Source organism: Eschrichtius robustus, chromosome 10 (genome assembly GCF_028021215.1).
Source record: "Eschrichtius robustus isolate mEscRob2 chromosome 10, mEscRob2.pri, whole genome shotgun sequence".
Taxonomy (NCBI): Eukaryota; Metazoa; Chordata; class Mammalia; order Artiodactyla; family Eschrichtiidae; genus Eschrichtius; species Eschrichtius robustus.
In genome coordinates this window covers 81,402,827-81,416,231 of record NC_090833.1, presented here as the reverse complement: position 1 = coordinate 81,416,231, position 13,405 = coordinate 81,402,827, and the positions used below count along the sequence as shown (strand labels likewise).

At 41.5% G+C, this 13,405-nt stretch overlaps 1 protein-coding gene across 2 annotated transcripts in view; it reads right to left on the bottom strand.

Moving 5' to 3' along the window:
- UBAP1 (ubiquitin associated protein 1) overlaps positions 1–3,474 on the bottom strand; it is a 62,646-nt gene extending 59,172 nt beyond the window's left edge. For both annotated transcript variants that reach the window (XM_068552098.1, XM_068552100.1), the window contains exon 1: positions 3,275–3,474. The gene's annotated coding sequence lies outside the window, so the exon portion shown is untranslated. The remainder of the gene's footprint in view (positions 1–3,274) is intronic.
- Between the last annotated feature and the right edge of the window lie 9,931 nt (positions 3,475–13,405).

Here is a 13,405-nt window from a genome sequence, read left to right as displayed (position 1 = left end):
TTTCCTAAATATGATATAAAAAGCATAAAAGACTGAACAGTTCAGTCCATTAAAATTATGAACTTTTCTCATCAAAAGACTATGAAGAGATAAGACAAGTCACAAATTAGGAGAGGATATTTTCAAACCATCAACAAATAATTAGTATACAAAATCAATAAAGAACTCTTAAAAATCAATCAGAAAAAGAGAAAACTCAAAAATAAGCAGAGAACTTGAATATACACATCACAGAAGCACAAATGGCCAATGAACACACAAAAAAGATGCTCAACTTTGGGAAATGGTAATAAAAACACAGTAGATACTATTTCAAACCCAAGAGATTAGAAAAAAATTTAAAACTCTGACAATATTAAGTGTTGGGGAGGAAGTAAAACAACCAAAACACACACACTGCTGGCTCTTGACTCAGTAAACCACAAGATTCACAATTACCATGAGCCAATTCAGTGACTCAAACACTGGAAGTGTTTGGTAAGCATTAAGCAACTGACAATGACCAATCCAAAATTCTGAGAACACATGAGGATTGCTGCCAAATACAAATTTTGGCCCTTGCTGAAGCAGGTCCAACCTGACTCAGCAATACAAGTATAAAAACTTTTAGTCCCTTATCCAGTTTATCCAGTTTATTTTGTTAAGTACAAAATATTCAGGTATTTACTTCCTCCTAGAATACTGATGATATCTTAAGTGACTAAAATTGTAATGAACTATTTATCATTCCAGTTACACTACTATTTCAGTGAGAACAAGTAGTTTAAAATGGTATTACTTTAAAACTCATGCTTATACTTTAAGTTTACTTGATAGGAACAGAATGGCAAAATGATGTAACAGATGCAGTAAAGGCATTGAAATTGGACAAATTTAGTAACCTTGGTTAAGTTACTCAACTTTTCTAATCCTCAGTTTCCTCAACACCTAAAAAGCATGCCTCTCACAACCTGCTTACCTAAACAAATTGTAAGGATTAAGTGAGATTATGTAAAGTGTTTAACAATGCCTAGCTCATTAATATAGACCCAATTTTAGCACATATCCCTTTGTAAATCTAGCTGCCCTAACCTAAAATTTTTTAAATCTGAAATTATAATTCTCAATTCATAGGAAAATATTATTCTTACATTCAAATTATTTTCCAATATTACAAGAAATTGTGTGCTACAGGTTAGAAGAGCAACACCCTGCTTACATCTTTCTCTGACTGAAAGGCTCCTTCCTATAAGGAATTAGATTCTGGAAAAGAGGATAGATTTTCACTTATCTTCGTGATACAGATGCAAGGATTCCCATGCTATGTGGGAAACTAAATCCAGTTGATTTCTAAGCTTCAACTCAAGGTTTTCTTGACTCCAAGAAGAAGTTTATTTAATACCTAATTTAAGGTACTGTATGCTACCTTTTGCCTTTCTTGAGAAAGACTGTCTGAAGAAAATTACCTGATTAATGATAAACTGATGGTCTGGTTTTGGTTTTGGTTGCTCTGTGGGGAAAATGTTTACACTTAAAATAATCTACATATAAAAAAACCTCAAAACATTCAACAATATAATTAAATAACAGGAAAAATGTGTAATACTGACAACTACACTCTGAGGTAATGAAGATACATTTATAATGCTGAAAAAATTCAGAGAGAATTTTAGTCACTGAATTAAACTTCAGGAATCCTCATTTTAAATACCTTACCACAGTCAAGACATCAAAGAAAAGTCACCCAAGATAAAGAGATGTTTGCCAGCCTAAGAAATGGGAACTAAAAACTACTGATGAGAATTGTCCACAGACCTAATATTATATTAGGATACTGTTACTGTCTTCTTCAAAATCAAAAAGAAAAATAAAATCTTTCAGATATACATAAAGTAGGTCATGATGAAATAATGAGTCAAATACTAAACAAAAGAAAAATTCAGTAAGTTCTTATATTTACATAATTTTATAAGCCTTCCTTAGTCTTCACTTCCGAAAAACACTTTTTCTTCCAATGAGGCTGTGCAGTGATATTCTCACTAGAGAAATATTAATTTTCCCATTTCCATAATTATAATGACTTATTAATGCAACACACACTTGGCAGTCAATAAACGTTGAATAACTAAGTAACAAAGAATGAATAGGATGGATTAGAAACAAAAATTTATAAAATCCCACTTTAAAAAGTAGGTTAATGCAGACAATGTAATTCTTTTAGACTTCAGACATTTTACATTCTTTGCTACAAAATAATCCAGAAACTTTCAGTTTAACTAGTTTGGGACATTAACTAGAAAGAGCTGTCTATCACTAAAGACTAAGTGCCCCGTTTTTCACATCATCAAATCTGACAAAATTCTAAAGAGAAACATCCATCATATCTATCCAAATTCTCAAATTCTAATAATTAGAACTGAGGAAAGAAAGAAGCCCTAGTAAGTGGAGTTAGAACAGAAGCTATTTAATAGATAACTAAATTACCAAATCTGGTTTTGCAACACTCCATGGTGTCTAAAAACTCTCAAAATTTTATTTCGGTTTAATATAAAATGTATTTTTATGCCTAGCCACACTTTTAAGAAACTGTCTGGAAACAAAAACATGTGGCGACAACACAAAGGTCAGAGATCGCTGACAGAGATCAAATAAATGAACTATAAATTAATGATCCACAAGAAAGATTAGGGGCTGTTTCTGAAGCCCAGGGGGACTGTACAGATAAGTCTCCACCCAAGAAACAAACAAAAGAAGCAAGATTAACATGCCTGGAGAAGACCAGGCAAGGCCAAATATATCTCCAAAGATCACTCGCTCCGGATCTGGTCTCCTCCCTTTCCCTCTAACCTCATCGCCTCAGGGAAAACTAAATCTGTATCTCCTGTCCCCAACTCACCCTCAAGTCTTCCCCATCACTAACCTTTACTAAAACCTGGGTCCCTCTCCCCAACATCCTCTAATTCCCACCGAGCTCTAGGTCCAGCCAGATAGATGTCTACTGCACCTATTTTCCAGTAGAGTATTAGTCCCCTTAATCCGAACTCATTTATTTTCCCGCATCCCATCTGCCCTCCGCCCCCTTCAACTCTGGTCCCCTCACTCCGACCCTTCTCCCAGAATCCTCCCCAAGTCACCCCTCTCTGGCCCCTTCGCCTTCACACCCCCTGAGCTGCCGCTCCTCTCATTCCACTCAGCCTCCAGCTTCCTCCCTATCCCTCCCCCATCCGTCTCCCGGTACCTGCTCCCTCCCCCAACTCCGCCCATCTCCCCCTCCCCCAGCGGGAGGCCCCCTCACCTGAACGCTGCCGCCGCTGTCCCAGAAGCCGAAAGGTGCTGCCGCCGGCCGGCCTCCCAGGCTCGGTCCCCGCTGAGCTCCTGACGGCCCCTAGGGAGAGCGAAGACCACCACCTCCAACTCTGCCCTCCTCAGGCCAGGCCGTCACCGTAACCACCGCCAGTGCCACGGCCGCCATGTTGAAACCCCACTTCCCTCCTCCTTCCCCTCACCGCTCCTCCCCTTTGGGCGTCTGACGTCATAGCGCCGCGCTCCATCCCTCGAGCCAATGGGAGGAGTCAACGGTGACGTGACTAATCTCCACAAGGGCGGAACATCTGCTAGGATTCAGAGCGTCGCTGTTGGAACCAGTGAACCCGGCACACCCTAGAGGAGGGACGAAAGGTGGGGGTCACTGAGAGGGTAATGCGTAAGGGTTGGAGAAGGGGCCCAGGTGGGAGTCCGAGACACTTGAATCTCGAAGGGAAGCACAAAGGCTTACCAAGGAGACCCACTTGGAAATCAGGATGTCTGGCTTCTGGTCTTGGGTCATTGACTTGGTACAAAGTCCTACTCTTTCTGGGCCTCACTTTCCCCATTTACAAATTGTAAGGGAGCACGACCCTATGAAGCCTTACCAGAAAAGACCCCCACCCATGTCCTCTGCCTGCCTTTTGTCTGTAAAAAAAAATTTAGTCGAAGAATAAATTTAATCAGAGAACTGAAAAAAATGCAGAAAGAAAGAAAAACAGTCAAACAAGACACAATAATAATATTTTAGCCATTAAACAAAGTCAAGGACCTTTAGTTCTTCCTGAAGGACTATAGATAATATTCTGAGCTATGTCCTTTGAGCTGTTTTGCAGATACTGAACCCCTGCCCCCACCAGGTGGAAGAAGTTAACTGTAGGCTGCCCACAAGCATGTAGACCCCAGACCAGTTGGAACCAGAAGGTTGATGATGCCAACTCCCGATTACCTCATCACCAACCAATCAGAAGAATGTCCACGAGCTGACCACTCCCTGCTCCTTGAACACTGTAAGACTCCTCACTACCTCCTCCAAGGCAGGACACACAGTCTTGAGGGCATTAGCCCACTGTGACCCCCTTTGCCTGGCAAAGCAATAAAGCTGTTCTTTTCTACTTCACCCAAAACTGTCTACATGTTTCTATTAGGCACCAGTGAACAGAGGCCAAATTTCAGCAACACAATGAATGGGTTGAAAGGTGACCTCTAAATCTCCCTCCAGTTCTGACATCCAACGGGTTTAAACCAGGTAATCCAATCCCAAACCTTTACTGCCTTCTATACTTATTGGATGTCTCCTAGAATCAAGTGCATTGAGGTTCATAACTGAATGAGATGAGTCATTGTTCCCAAAAGTTCCTAACCAGTGGGAAAAATAGAAGCATAAACAGTAACTCTAGAAAAAAGTCAGAGTGATGATGGCATCAGTTGCTCTGGAAAAATTGACGTTTGGCTAAAGGATTAGGAGAGATTTACATCTCTATACTTTCTTGGTACTGTACATAAAGAATGTGTACACTCTGGTGTCTAATTCTCTAGCCCTGTTTTCTCTCCAGAACTCCAGAGAAGATTAATTGTATTTTGAAGAGTGCAGCAGTTTTAATCCACAGTGAGAGAAAGTGGGCATTCCAGAAGGGGGCAGTTAAAACGAACAGAGAGGGACTTCCCTGGTGATCCAGTGGGTAACGCTCTGTGCTCCCAATGCAGGTGTCCAGGGTTAGATCCCTGGTCGGGGAACTAGATCCCACATGCATGCTGCAACTAAGAGTTTGCATGCCGCAACTATGAGCCCGCATGCTGCAACTAAAAAAAAAATCCCACATGCCACAACGAAGATCCCACGTGCTGCAACGAAGACCCAGTGCAGCCAAAATAAATAAATAAAAATACATATTAAGGGACTTCCCTGGTGGCACAGTGGTTACGAATCTGCCTGCCGGGCTTCCCTGGTGGCGCAGTGGTTAAGAATCCACCTGCCAATGCAGGGGACACGGGTTAGAGCCCTGGTCCAGGAAGATACCACATGCCACGGAGCAACTAAGCCTGTGCGCCGCAACTACTGAGCCTGCGCTCTAGAGCCCATGAGCCACAACTACTGAAGCCCATGCACGACAACTACTGAAGCCCATGCGCCTAGAGCCCATGCTCCTCAACAAGAGAAGCCACCGCAATGAGAAGCCTGCGCACCACAACAAAGAGTAGCCCCCACTCCTGCAACTAGAGAAAGCCCGCACGCAGCAACGAAGACCAAATGTAGCCATAAATAAATAAATAAATAAATAGATAGATAGATAAATAAAACATTTTTTAAAATACATGTTAAAAAAATAAACTGAACAGAGAATAGCAAATCATCACTTTTGGATTACTTGCCTACTTAATTCAACAGATAATGGGCAGCCACAGAAGGTTTGTGGAGAGAGCAGTGATCTGAGCAAATCTCTTCATCAGCAGAATTAAAATGGTAGCAGTGAATAAAATGGATTGGAGACTACCTTGTAGACTTCTACACTGAGTAAAAGACTTACACCTGAACTAAAGCATAGACAGTGGGAATGGAGACTAGGAGATAAGCTGGAGCAAGACTTAGGAAATGGACTCAACAAGATTTAGAGACCTGCTATATGGAAGGAGAAATCACGAAGAAGAAAGAGCCAAGTTTTGGAGGTGTCTTATTAACAGAAATAAGGCCTAAGGCTTACTGAAGTACTAAGGGAGATAATAATGAGTCTAGCTGGCCAAACTGAGATTAAGATGATGGCAGATTTTCTGCAGAGACGCTCAGGAGGAAATGTGAGCTTGGAAATCAGGAAAGAGATAAGGAGTACACAGGTATAACATAGTGGTACTCCTTGAACAAATAAATTTGTCATTCATTTATCCAGCAAGTATTAATTGAGTGCCTGCAGTATACCAGGCACTGTTCTATGCACTAAGGATACAACAGTATATAAAAATACACCCCCCCCCAAAAAAAACCTGCTCTCACAAATCTTACATTCTAGAGGAAAATAATAATAGTGGTGACAGGTTTTACAAAGAAGAATAAAGCAAGGAAAGGAAATAGAAAGTATCCAGGGTTGAAATTTATAAAGGATGGCCAGGGAAAGATGACATCTGAGAAAAGACCTGAAGGAAGTGAGGACGTGAGTCATGCAGATACCTAGGAGAACAAAATGCCAGGCCAAGGGAACAGCAAGTACAAACACCCTGAGATGAAAGCTCACCTTCTATGTTCTAGGATCAGTAAGCAGCCAGGTATGGCTGGCATGGAGTGAGTGAGCAATGAAGCGAATAAGGCAGGTGAAGACCCAGAGGTAACAGGGGGCTAAATCATACAGGGTTTTGTAGATCATTTTAAGGACTTTGGCTTTTACTCTAAGTGAGAGTTTTGACAGAGAAGGAAAATGATCTAAATTTTTAGCAGGATCACTGTAGTGACTACACTGAGCATAGCTAAAGAAGGGCAAGGGCAGAAGAAGAAAGACCACTTGGAGGTTATTGCAGTAATCCAGACAGGAAATGATAGTGCTGTAGACTGAGAAGTAGTAGTAGTGAAGGTGATAAGAAATGGTCAGGTTCTGGGTAGGTTTTGAAGATAAAGCTGTAAGAATTTGCTCACAGATTAGATGCACAGTGTGAGAAAATGAGAAGACTCAAGGATGACTTTAAAGTTTTTGACCTGAGTCAAATTTTTGCAGGTATGGCTACAAGAATGGAAAATCAGATTAATTCAAATTTCTGGGGATACCACCCTTTGGAACACTGACAAATAGGGCATGGGAAGATAAAGGAGAGAGATGGAAAAGTGGTGGCCAGAGAAGTAGAAAAGGAATCGGGAACCGTGGTGCCAGGGAGGATTAGGAAGGAAAACTCTTTGGAGGACTGGGCCTGTGCCTCCTCTCAGAGTAGGACTCCCTGAGGCCAGAGACAAACCTCCCCCATCAGGCAGGGACTTCCTGAGGTTCCTCATAAGCCTAGGTCTCCTGATCTAGTAATTTTTCCTTCTCTGCCTTCTTGCTTTAAGTGGGGACCAAGTTGCTGACCACCTACTCCTGGGCCAGCCTGCCATGTCCCTCCAACCCCCATGGAGGCAACTCATCCTTAAGAAATGGAAAGGCACAGAGAACTATATTCAGTATACTATGATAAACCATAATGGAAAAGAATATTACCCAAAAAAGAATGTATATATATGTATAACTGAATCACTTGTCTGTGCAGAAGAAGTTAACACAACATTGTAAATCAACTATACTTCAACTTTTTTAATTTTTAAAAAATATTTTTAAAAAAAGAAATGGAAAGGAAGTGAGGATATTTCCTAGAAAAACAAATAGTTCTTCATCTTCCTAGGAATGACTCATACTTGTCAGTTTCCACATATGAATCCCAGCGCTAGCTCACCTGGGGCCAGAAGATGGTGAACAGGGTGCCAGTCCTCTACTTTCCCTGCGCTGTGTCTTTCCCTCCCAGTGCCAGCATACCTGCTGGCCTAGAAGCATCCCCCCAGGCAAGGAGCACCAGTTTGTGCTCCTCCCACTTTTCCTCTTCTTTCTCCCTCCCTTCATACACTAGGCTTTTGGGTATTTAAAAGCAAAGACAGGAAACACACACAAGCAGCACTAGAATCTTTCATTCATTTAGCCATCCAACATGGACTAAATCCTACTATGTGCCAGGCACCATGGGTCTGTAAAGATGCTCCAAAGAAGGTTAAGTAAGGAAATCATACAGGTGTACAGATAATGATGGTACCTGGCAGAAAATCACCTGAGTTTCCTAGGTAGCACTTTTCCTGCCTGAGGGGTAGAGAGGAGAGAGAATTCAGGCAGACTTGAGAAATCAAAGAAGACTTAATGGAGAGCTGAAGCAGTTAAGTTAGGCCTTAACAGACAGGTAGAACAAAGGGTGCCCAAATCAATGAGAACAAAGCAGTTTGAGCAAAGGCATGGATGCAGGAAAGTTCCAGGAAATTCAGATTTAATAAGTAGAGCAAAGGGTATATGTAGGAGAGCAGAGGGAGATAAGGCTGGAGAGACAAGGGGGACAAGGCTTGGCTTGGGTTTACAATTCTAAAGCTGTAAATAAAATTACTGACATCTTTCCTCCTGGGAAATTCAAGAGAAAAGTGGATGAGTCCTTACAATCTTGGAGGTCAGGTTGAAACCCTCTGCCCTTCCCCAGAAGCTCAAGGACTCTGGGTGACCTCTGGAGTTCCTTCTGATTTTAAGACCTATGTGATGACCATCATATGAAGATGCAATTATCCTGATGACCATGAATGGATAAAGATGATTTCAAATTCCAAAAGGATGAAAATATAAACACGCACACACACACACATTCTAAAATATTAGAAGAGAATATAGAAAAATATTTTTTGAATCATGTGTTGGGAAGAACTTTTCTAATCATGACACCAAATTCAGAAGGCATAAAGGAAATGATTGACAGGTTTAATAATGGCAAAAGACCCCCTACACAAAGTGAAAAGATAAACTGGCAGAAAATATCTGTGACCTGTATAATAGGAAAAGGGTTAATTTTCCCCACATACAGAGTCCCTACAAATCAATAAGAAAAATAGAATGATTCAATAGAAAAATATGGGTGTAACTTGTTAAGAGGCAATCACTAAAGAAGAAACACAAATAGCTAGTGAAGATATGAAGAGATGGCCCATATCACTGATTTTTTTTTTAGTTTGAAATAGGTTATATGCCATTTATCTGTTTTTAAAATTAATTAATTTACTTATTAGTTTTGGCTGTGTTGGATCTTCGTTGCTGCGCGCAGGCTTTCTCCAGTTGTGATGAGCAGGGGCTACTCTTTGATGCGGTGCACGGGCTTCTCATTGCAGTGGCTTCTCTTGTTGCGGAGCACAGGCTCTAGGCATGCGGGCTTCAGTAATTGTGGCGCACGGACTTAGTTGCTCCGAGGCATGTGGGATCTTCCGAGACCAGGGCTCGAACCCGTGTCCCCTGCAATGGCAGGTGGATTCTTTTTTTTTTTTTTTTAATTTATTTTTGGCTGTGTTGGGTCTTCGTTGCTGTGCGCGGGCTTTCTCTAGTTGCAGTGAGCAGGGGCTACTCTTCCTTGCAGTGCATGGGCTTCTCATTGTGGTGGCTTCTCTTGTGGAGCACGGGGTCTAAGCGCGCAGGCTTCAGTATTTGTGGCACGTGGGCTCAGTAGTTGTGGCTTGCGGGCTCTAGAGCTCAGGCTCAGTAGTTGTGGCGCACGGGCTTAGTTGCTCCGCGGTATGTGGGATCTTCACGGACCAGGGCTGGAACCTGTGTCGCCTGCATTGGCAGGTGGATTCTTAACCACTGCACCACCAGGAAAGTCCCATTTATCTGTTCATTAAAAGTTTTTGGCTCTTCACTGGTTGGCAAACTATGGTCATGGGCCAAATCTAGCTCTACTGCTTGCTTTATTTCCCCCAGTTTTATTGAGCTATAGTCGACATACAGCACTGTGTAAGTTTAAGGTGTACAGCATAATGATTTGACTTACATATATAATGAACTGATTATCACAAGTTTAGTGAACATCCATCACTTCATATAGATATAAAATTAAAGAAATAGAAAAAAAAACTTGTGTGTGTGATGAGAGCTCTTAGAACTTACTCTACACAACTTTCACATACAACATACAGCAGTGTTCATTATATTCATCATGTTGTACATTACATCTTAGTACTTATTTACGTTATACCTGGAAGTTTGTACCTTTTGACCGCCTTCATCCAATTCCCCCTTCCCACATCCTCACCTATGGTAGCCACAAATCTCTTTTTCTATGAGTTTGTTTGTTTTTGAAGTATATTTGACCTACAACACTATGTTAGTTCCTGTTGCACAACATAGTGATTTGGTATTTCTATACATTTCAAAATGATCACCAGAGTAAGTCTAGTTACAATATGTTATCTTACAAAGATATTACATAGTTATTGACTATATTCCCCACACTGTATATTTCATCCCCATAACTCATTTATTTTGCAACTGGAAGTTTGTACCTCTTAATCTCCCTACCTGTTTATTTCCTCCCCCTACTCTCCTCCCCTCTAGCAACCATCTGTTTGTTCTCTGTGTCTATAACTCTGTTTCTGTATCACTGGTCATTTTTAAAATGAAACAAGGCCCCATGTTTCACCTAACAGATTGGCAACAGCTAAAAGGATTAATTACATCCAAAGCTGGCATGGATGGAGAAATAAGCGTTCTTATACACTTTTTTTTTTTTTGTATCTTTAAAAAAATTTTTATACAGTTTCTAAAGGTTACTTCCTATTTACAGTTATTACAAAATATTGGCTATATTCCATCTGTTGTACAATACATCCTTGAGCCTGTCTTACATCAAGTAGTTTGTACCTCCCCCTGCCTCACCCCTATGTTGCCCCTCCCCCATTCCCCACTGGTAACCACTAGTTTTTTCTCTATATCCGTGTCTGCTTCTTTTATGTTATATTCACTGTATTTTTTAGATTCCAGATGTAAATGATATCATAAAGTATTTATCTTTCTCTGTTTGACTTATTTCACTTAGCATTAGGTCCTCCAAGTCCATCAATGTTGCTGCAAATGGCAAAATTTTGTTCTTTTTTATGGTTGAGTAGCATTCCGTTGTGTATATATACCACATGTTCTTTAACCATTCATCTGTCGATGGACGCTTAGGTTGTTTTCATGACAATTTACTAATTGGAAATAGTGTTGCCACGAACATTGGGGTGCGTGTATCTTTTCAAATTACTGTTTTCATTTTTTTCTGATATATACCCAAGAGTGGAATTTCTGGGTCATATGATAGTTCCATTTTTAGTTTTTTGAGAAATCTCCATGCTGTTTTTCATAGTGGCTGCACCAATTTACATTCCCACCAACAGAGTACAAGTGTTCTCTACATCCTCACAAACATTTATTTGTGTTCTTTTTAAAAAATATTTATTTATTTATTTAGTTGCACTGGGTCTTAGTTGCAGCAGGCGGGCTCTTCAGTTGCAGCTAGCCAGCTCCTCAGTTTTAGCACATGGGGTCCTTAGTTGTGGCACGAGAACTCTTAGTTGAGGCATGCATGTGGGATCTAGTTCCGTGACCAGGAATCGAACCCAGGCCCCCTGCATTGGGAGCACAGAGTCTTATCCACTGCGCCACCAGGGAAGTCCCATTTGTGTTTTTTCTGATGATAGCCATTCTGACATGTGTGAGGTGATATTTCACTGTGGATTTGATTTGCATTTCCCTGATGATTAACGATGGCGAGTATACACTCTTGATGACAGTATAAATTGGTGAAAATTTTTTGTAGAGCAATTTGGCAATGACTATCACAATATATTGTGGAATAAAAAAGCAAATTGCAGAACAATGTATATTGTATTCATTTTTGAAAAATTAAAAGTACATATAGATAGATATTAAAATGCATAGATAGGGACTTCCCTGGTGGTGCAGCGGTTAAGAAACCGCCTGCCAATGCAGGGGACACGGGATCGGGCCCTGGTCCGTGAAGATCCCACATGCCACGAAGCAACTAAGCCCATGTGCCACAACTACTGAGCCTGAGCTCTAGAGCCCGCGAGCCACAACTACTGAGCCAGTGTGGCACAACTACTGAAGCCCACGTGCCTAGAGCCCGTGCTTCACAACAAGAGAAGCCACCACAATGAGAAGCCCGCACACCACAATGAAGAGTAGCCCCTGCTCGCCGCAACTAGAGAAAGCCCGCGCACAGCAACGAGGACCCAATGCAGCCAAAAATAAAATAAATAAATAAAAAGAAAAAGAATCCGCCTGCCAATGCAGGGGACATAGGTTCGATCCCTGGTCCAGGAAGATCCCACATGCTGTGGAGCAACAAAGCCCATGCGCCACAACTACTGAGCCTGCGCTCTAGAGGCCGTGTGCCACAACTACTGAAACCCGCATGCCTAGAGCCCATGCTCCGCAACAAGAGAAGCCACCGCAATGAGAAGCCCGCACACCGCAACAAAGAGTAGCCCCCGCTCTCCACAACAAGAGAAAGCCCACACACACCAAGGAAGGCCCAACGCCAAAAATAAATAAATAAAAAAAATGCATAGATAAAAACATGAAAGGATACACACCAAACTATCAACTGTGTCTCTGGAGGGAGCAGGACTTGGCTGGAGGTGTATGGGCAGCAGGACCTGGAACGAAGGAAGAAGGGAAGTAGAAAACGTGTAGAAGACAGCAGGCCCTGCTGGAAAATGCTCCCACAGTTATAAGAAAGAGGAAGAACCACCCTGACTTCTCCCTTCCTCCCTCTCCTGTCAGTGCCTAGCTGGCAGTGAATCTAGCTAGTATCCAGTCGGCAAAGGAGCTGGGAAATATAGTTTTCAGGAGAAAAACAGAGAATTGGTTTGAGAACGATAATGTAATGACCAACTTCAAAAAGTTATTGTGTAGTTCACAGAATCAGTAAGAGAGATGGATGTGAAAAACAGGAGAAAACCTAGTAAAAACACAGCAGGAGGTATGGGAAGGGTCATTATGTAAAAGAGTAAAAGTAAATAGTAAATAGTAATAGTAAAATATAATTAATTAATTTTATTTAAAAAATCTTAATGGTATAGGTAGACTGTCCTGGCACTGAGCTAAAAGAGTCTGTCCCTAGTAATCATTTAGCTAATACACTGATGTCAGCTATAAACCAAACCCTGCGCTGCAATGGGAACAAAGATTAAATAAGACCAGGTTTCAGTCATCAAGAATCTTTGGGAAATTCCCTGGTGGTCCAGTGGTTAGGACTCAGTGCTTTCACTCCTGTGGCCCAGATTCAATCCCCGGTTGGGGAACTAAGATCCTGCAAGCCACATGGCCAAAAAAAAAATTTTTTTTTGGAGGAAGACGAACATGTAGACAGACAACTACAACAGTTAATTTCAGCAAGCTCAAGGACAAGGCCGGCAACTAAACTAAACTGTGCCTTTGTGTAAGATAGAAAAAGTCACCCTCTCTGAGTGGATGCAATGCCAAGGTTTACAATTTGGCAGGCTGAATGCAGCTGAATTTCAGCTTTCTGGATCTTCAGCCAGGTACTTCTGTACAGAGGACAAAATGCACATCCATGCATAGCTGCCTGGCTT